This window comes from Lepisma saccharinum, chromosome 7 (assembly GCF_977018435.1).
Source record: "Lepisma saccharinum chromosome 7, izLepSacc3.1, whole genome shotgun sequence".
Taxonomy (NCBI): Eukaryota; Metazoa; Arthropoda; class Insecta; order Zygentoma; family Lepismatidae; genus Lepisma; species Lepisma saccharinum.
This window is the reverse complement of record NC_139235.1, coordinates 63,624,513-63,632,675: the sequence shown is the minus strand read 5'-3', so window position 1 is coordinate 63,632,675 and position 8,163 is coordinate 63,624,513.

The following is an 8,163-nucleotide window of genomic DNA, read 5'->3' as shown; positions in this document are numbered from 1 at the left end:
AAAAAGGAGAAGGAAAGAATAGAGAAAATAGAGAGAAAAATATAGAAATAATAGAGAAAAAGAGAGCAGGAGAGAATGATAAAATACACAAAAACGTGGGAGAGATCGAATGTTGGAAAAAGGAAACAAAGATTTTCAACAGCATAGGCGTGCGCAATTTGACCCTCCTAATACGCTCAGTTAGAAATTTAGTGTAGATAAATCTTATTACTGTTATTAATTAGACAATATTACTATCTTTAAAAAATAAAGTATTTTCAAGCCGACGAAAGTTCCAAAGCAACTACAGCGGATTTATTTCCTATGTAATCGGATTGATTGATTAAGTTCGTGTTTTAAGTTCACTTTATGCACAGTATGGCTAATCGGGACAGTATGCCAAAAGATGCAACAAAGTGTGTTCATTTTACTTATACGTATCATACTTTACAATACATATCTCAAACGATCGGCATGAAAACAGCTATATTTTTGGAAAGGTACTGCACCTTAAAATGAGTTCCCTAGCACTACGACCACCATGAAATAAATTTTGGCCACCCTTAAACCCACCTGCAGACAGCACATCCTTGTTCAAAAATCATTAACGTAACACCATTGATTAATGATTAAACATTTCGCAAACATCAAAAACTAAGACCAAGAAGCAACATGACATCCCACACTAAGGGTAAAAACACAGTGAAGCACATCCCTCATCGCTAATTGCCAGAAACTCGCAGGGACAAGTTTCCGGTAATTCAAAACCATGGAGTGAAATAGGGAAAAACATAGTGGAGCCCCGCTCATCGCGAGAGGTTCCCAAGATCAAACACGGTTTGATCTTGGGTCTCTTGTTTCAAGTGGAAGGTCCTGTGATAGGTCCACTCAAGGTCACTTCTCCCCTTCGTGGAAGACACCCTCCTCATTTTCCCAGTTTCTTTTGACAGAGTTTCGCTCAACGGAAAGAATGGGGACCAGTTTGAGTGGGAGAGGCTTGTTCGAGGTGCCTGTCCGACATCTGGTTCATTCATTATATCCTGACATTTTTATGGCTTGACCGGGGTTCTTTCGATTAGCAAGGGTCCTTGTGCCGCACTGTGTTTTTACCCTTATAAGGGTAAAAACACAGTGAAGCACATCCCTCATCGCTAATTGCCTGAAACTCGCAGGGACAAGTTTCCGGTAATTCAAAACCATGGAGTCAAATGGGGAAAAACATGGTGGAGCCCCGCTCATCGCAAGATGTTCCCAGGATCAAACACGGGTAAACACCTAAGGTAAACACCCCCTTGAACTATGAGTTTTTTTTTTTTTAACCTATAGGAACCAACGAAAATAGTATTGAAGATATTTCAGAGTTTGCAAGAATTTCGATTTTGTCACCTTACCCTGTCGTGTGAATTGAGGATAATAAAAAGTTCTGCTTAAACTCTGTAATTATGCTAAATGCTTCTAAATTGTGCTAGGATTTATTATTATTTACTATTCTGAAAACTGCAGTTTTATGTTCAATTATGTATATACTATTCGAGTTTTGTACTTGCGTTACTTATTATTTACTACACAAAATTGTGTAGAATGGCTCAACAAACTAAATGGGTTCATCATAGAACTTGAAACGGTTTGAGAAAATGGTTTGTTTCCCAACCATCTATCGATTTACTGCCGTAAAATCTCCTCAGGAACAAAATCGACAGGATAAAGAAAATGTAGAGGATGAATTGTCGCATGGTTGTAAAAAGAGCGCGCCGCTGTGTATCCATACACCCTTTTATTTGAAACAAGTCCGCTGGTGAAGTATAGATAATATTTTGACGTAACTTTATTTCTATTTCCTGAAAACCTATTCCTTTGAATTCAATTTCCCTCTCCCAGGGACTTGCGTTTGCAGATTATGCTAGATTTGACCATTATGCCAAAAGCAGGATGCTAGGGACCAACGAAGATCAAACTGTGCTACGTTTAGTACCATTTTGATGGTGTTGGCACCACTGATTGAGGAACCCCTCGATGTTTTCTCGCTGGATCTTTAAAACCTGTGTGTCCATCCTCCTTTGGGTGTGGCTGGAAGGAGCGGCACCAGTCAACTCTTGACAGTAGCTATACTGCTGGTCCTGAACGTATCACCAGTTTGGCATCTTTGACAGAACCCCAGAGGAAGCCGACCGAATCCGTATCTGGTTTCGAGCCACCACCTGATTTTCGGCAAAGCGCTGTTGTCACTTTTGCCTGCAGTGTTTAGACATCCATTCATTCACTGTGACGCTTTACTACCAAGGTCTTTATATTGCATAAAAATTTAGCAAAACACAATAACACAACCTAGCAAAGATAGAGAACCGCAACCTCGCGTTTAGAAATCTCTAAAGAAACTGAATTAGCAACATCTCATTTAGTCCACGTGGACTTAACGAGAGCTGTCATTTCTTGGACGGACGCTATTGGTGGGAAAGATTTCAGGGGACGATTTATTGCACTGCACGTGGACCTGACATGTGGTTGTTAGGGGGAAAACTGATCTTTCGGAACTTTCTTTGAAGAAAAGTGAGGTTTCGTTGGGGACGAGCGCTATAACCTAGTCAATTGTACGTACATTGAGCTCATAATTTTATAACGCATTATTATTAAACTCCTAAAAAGTAGAGAACTGGAAGCAAGTATAAATGAACTGTAGGAAGTTCCTCACTTCGTACATGGAGGAATCGCCTCTGAAGTAAAATTAACATTCATTCATTTTCTCCTCTCGCTTCCCATTCGCTCGTGTCCGAGTGCGCCTGTGTTGCCATATTTATAACTTCGCTCCTTGCTTCGATGGTAAAAACTTCAACAACAGTAAATGTCACATCTTGTGAAAGTTCAGCCCCCTATCCCTCGTTTCGATCCGTTCATCTGGATTACTACCCTTGTATTATCATTTCAATCTCTCCTTCCACCTAACCCTGGGTGCCAAGCGAGCATATGCGAGCATATGCGAGCATATGCATATGCGCCGGAATTACAATGGGGGGTTTCACATAACAATTTATATTTTTTAGTCCCTGGTTCGTTACACATGTACAGCAAGTGAATAAATATTTGGTTTAAAATGGACAGTACCATAGTTCTGGAGTTAACTCAGCAAATCATAACATTTCTAGTAGGATTATATTGGTTTATTATACGTTGTTATATATATACATATTTACATAGCGTTTCCGTTTGTGCAGTTACATAATCAACCAATTTCCTTAATTCAACATAATTGCGCACCTATGGCTTACACCATCGGCACTTCCTTTACCACAGAATTAGCATAACTATCTCTGCGGGCCTACCCTCATCTTAAACGATATTCCGTTCATTACAGTGCGTTTCCTTACACCTTCACTCTTTCTTATGGGCATCAATTATTCAATACGGAAATATCCACATATTCAAGGCTTTTTCTAAAAAGGAACTTGGGACAGCAACAGGGGTTGGCTTACACCAAATGCTACATTATTATATTAAGTCTAGCCACCAAAAGTGGACTAAACTTGAGGAGACGTTCCTCTTCGTCGATCAATGGGGAAACACTGTTTTCTGCTAAAGCCCACTGACCTTTTTTATAGTCGGGGTAAACGTCCGTGGATGTGGACCCCGTAGGACAGGAAAATTCCACTGTAACGGTCCTTTGAAAGACAGCTAGCTCCCCCAACTGGGGAGATAAAAACAGGGGAATCTAATATCCAGTAAAGCACAATTCATTAAGCACATACACTTACATGCAATAATAACATAAAAGTACAGTCATGGAAACATATTACTTAACCCTACACCTTGTAGCTGGCCAGCAATTAATTAATACAATAATACAAAAACTAGTAATAGTCAATCCGACCATTACATAGTTTTCCCCTTCAAGAGGAACAAGAAAAAACAATATACTCAAACAAGATCACCATATTTACAAAATCTTTCAACACAATTACACACACTAAAAAAATCAACTCTTCTCAGAGTATCTGAAAAATGAAATAGGCACTAGTTCATTCACTTTATCACATTGTCCACAATGTTCGCAGACCCACCAAGCTTCCTCTTCCTTGCGAAGTCCGCCACTGAAGTATCCTCTCTAGGATGAAGTCTTCCTGGCAGCATCTTCCCTGAAGTAGGTGTTCTCTGGTCCCCGGTTCGACTCTCCACCGAGTCCCTGGTTCGACTCTTGACCGAGTCCTTGGTTTGACACCTGACTGAGTCCCTGGCTCGACTCCTCGAACCTAAATCCGCAATGTGTCTTTCTTGTTTACAAGTTTGGAGACACGCAAATAAATAAACTGTGTTGTATGAATGAAGAAAATGGGGGTAAGTTATATACAAATGAAAACTAATAAAATTGATTGATTGTCCTCAGCTTTTTCTTCGCAATTGCTCGCCATAGAATTCCTTCTCTCAGACACCTCCATAAAATAGATATTATGTCCATTTTGAAGATCCAGTCACCACACACTCGTCACGAACTAACAGACATGAAATTTTTGCATAAAATCATTAATGGCAAAATTAAAACCGAATTCCTTGTCAACCAATTTCATCTACGAGTACCCGCACGGCCAACCCGTAACGTAAAGCTCTTTCACATTCCCTCTACAAGGCTCTCTCTCCTACAGCGGTCTCTTTACTATAGGCTCCCACACTTATATAATAACCTGCCTGTAAATACCTATATTTTCTTGTCAGAACACAGTTTACAACAATCTCTAAGAGTGTACGTGTAACAATTTCTTCTTTTCGTCTGCCATCTTGTATTGTCTTGTTTTGTTGTTGTTATTTTTATTTTTATTATTGTTTTTATTTTCTTCTTGTTGCTACAGTTTCAGTATAAAATGGTCTTTCAGTACTGTATCTGAAACTTTAATTAAATAAATAAATAAAAAAAATAGAAGATCGGCGGTTGGCTCCTGTTATGACAGCTGGGATTGCTGGGTAGGCTGCTAAACGATGTTTTCCGAACCCTCATTAGGAGCTTGCCGCGTGGGTCCCCTCAACCGTTTGCTGTCCCTCCACCTCACACCAAAAGCTGGTGGTTTATGGCTGGACAACCGGTCTGGTTCACATTCCACAATCGGACAATCCTTCTCATTCTTTGCTCTGAAGGTATCTTTCACCCTTATTCCAGACAATAAATAAGGGTCTGAATATTTTGGTGCAAGTTCAACACAAATGCCACGCAATCTGCCTCTTTCAGCCTCACCATGTTTCCAATGCGAAATTTACATGGCCTACGTTTGATCTCGTTCTCTTCATCCTGGAACACATGACGTAAGGTTGGGTTCGTCTTCTCAAATTTCAGTCTCACTTCTTCTTCCTTCATTTTGCTGGAAACTTTACACGGAATGAAACTTCTGACGTAGCGAGCGATGTCTCGTGTCATTCCAAGCCACGAATATTTCTCCTTGACAAAGTTTTCTGCTTCCCATTGTGTCCTCCAAATTCTGAATCGAGATGTGACGTCAATATTTGAGATCTCAAACTCAACGGGATCCATATCTTGGCTGTTCCATTAGAATATTGCTTACAGTCTTTCCTTCTGCACAAAACCCCCTCCTCATCCAAAAACGACTGATTGGCCAACTTACCAACTTTCCCCTTATATTTCCTATTCCCAGAGAAATGCTTTCCCTTCAGTTGCTTCATTATATGAGATAACAAAGTGTCTTTCATTTGGTCTGAAACAAGCGATGAAGTCTTTTGTAGCCTCTCAGAATCCAGTACTTCGTACTTTTCATTGTCCTCTAAATCAAAAGGCAACAATGATTGAATGGTTCTTCTCGTCCATAGAAATGGAATTTTTTCGAGGAAATTTGTTTTCCCTTACTATTCCCTTCCTATGTTTCATTTTTACCTCATTCGAAATTTTCAAGGAGCATAATGCACCAGCGTTTGCAGTCTTCTGAACTTGGAGTCCTTCGGAATCCACTGATTGGCCCGTATCCTCATTCATCGACTTCCTGCTATTCTCTTGTGCCTGTGTGTTGCCTACTTCCAGGCGCGAGTGGTCTGACGAGTTATTCTTTTCCCGTACCTCGTTATTTCTCTGCATAACTGTAACAGTGAATTCTCGTTTACATGCACGCTTCGAGAACGTGTAAACGACGTCGCTATCCTTAAATTACCATCCGTTCTCCTCAATGTGCAAAATCATTCCACTCTGCCCCAAAAAATCCCTTCCAACGATTATGTCACGGAAATAATTCTCCAGGATGATACATTTATGCCTGAATGTCATATCATTAATACGAACAGTAGCATACATCTCGCCCTGTGACGTCACGCTGCCCACAGCTAATGAAATGTTCCATTTTCTCGGCTTCATGAATTTATTTCCATCCCTCTCTAATAACTTGGCTGTTTCCAAACTTAGCGTAGAGACTGAAGCTCACGTATCAGCAAATAATACAAAGGGTTTGTTGTTGATTTTACAAGGGAGCATTGGCTCGAAGTCTCGCTGAAAACAGCTTTCATTCAAAAAACGGCTCTTGTTCCTGCGTCCTTTTCTCGCCATTACAATCTCTACTTTCAATGTGTACGGTCTCCCCTTCTGATGATAAACACTTGACATTGAATAAAGGTGACAACGATGTGTTGAAAAATAGGGCACATTTTGGCAACGCAAGGGCAGGAAGAACTGATTGCATTGTTCACGATCCCTCCGCTCTCTTACGGTTGAAAATTCGATGACCGCGCAACAACGGTTTTCGATAATTAGGAATGAACGATATCGGAAATTTGATGTCGCGATATTTCGTCAAGAATATATCGTAACAGACCATACGATACGTTATTTTTTTTCCATATCGTGATATTGGCGATATCGTCTCCACAATATATATCTCCAAATATCGTGACGATATATCGCTGACACGATATGTACCATAAAATATCGTGATGATATATCGTCTAGTTGATATTGCCTGGACGATATTTTTTCAATATCACTATATATCGTCTGGACTATATATCGCCCAACAGTAGTAATAACAATTTGTAATGATAATGGGGGTCTATGGACCCGCTTTTGTTCTTGCACGCAAACATACAAACAAATTAAAGTAATTCTAAGGAAGCACTAATTGAAAACAATAAAAACGTGCAAATTCAGATGAAAGCATGGATGTTTGTTTATAAATTTTTGGAAACCAGAAATGATGGATTGCTGACCAAAATGTTTTGATTAGCTCTGACACTTTCGGGCAAGAGATTGGTTCATTTAAATATATTGCTACTAAAACGAAGAGAGAAGTTTTATTTTGTTTTTTTACATATTGTCGCGTTCAAGGCAGATGGGCGTAAGTGACATTTTTTTAAAATGACTTCTCTGCAGTTCCTTGTAGGTATTGATGGCCTGCACCTGGTGGCAAAAGTTGGTACTTGTACGGCTATTCGTTTGGCCTTGAGAAGCCCAAATCATATGGGCGTTAATGTAAAATTAAACGTTTCGTTCAAGGCATAAAGGCCTAAGTGATACTTACGCCTTTCTGCCATGAATATTTTGCATTCCACAAGGTGTTACTTTGTATGATACGCTCTTACACATAGGTCGACGTGTTCTTTTGTTCTTTAAGTGTAAATGCCGTCAAAGGTTGTTCTGTAGAATGAACCTGTTTGTTATTGATTGTTGATATGATATTATAAGTAAAGAAACAAAGACAAGGGTTTGTTATCACCCCCTCCATTTGCAAGGTTGATTTTTTGCATTGTTGACTGCACAGTTGCCTACACTGGAACTACACCATTCTTTAAGAGTCAGAGCTTGATGCAAGTCGAGAAATGAGCAGGCGAAGCAAAATTGTCGCGAAAGAAGATATTAGGACGCTAGTTGCTGCGTTGGATGATGATAGCTCGGATTACTTCCCTGAACTAGAAGATGATAGCGATAATGATCCTGACTATAATCCAGCAGCAGGTATAGTATTTTCAACCTATTATTTGTTCTACCTTTGTTATTAATTAATCCAGGAAAAGAAAAGATCAAATGAAAAACTTTAATTTCCAAAATAACTTTTCTCTTTTTTTACAATTTTCATCACAAATCTATCAAAATTATGAATTCTGAAGTCGATGCAAGTCTTAACACGCATCCTCACAGATGCAGTATTTATATTATTGTTAATAATTGCCTATACCTACTTTTAATCAAATTTACAAGGTTCCAGTTAGTCT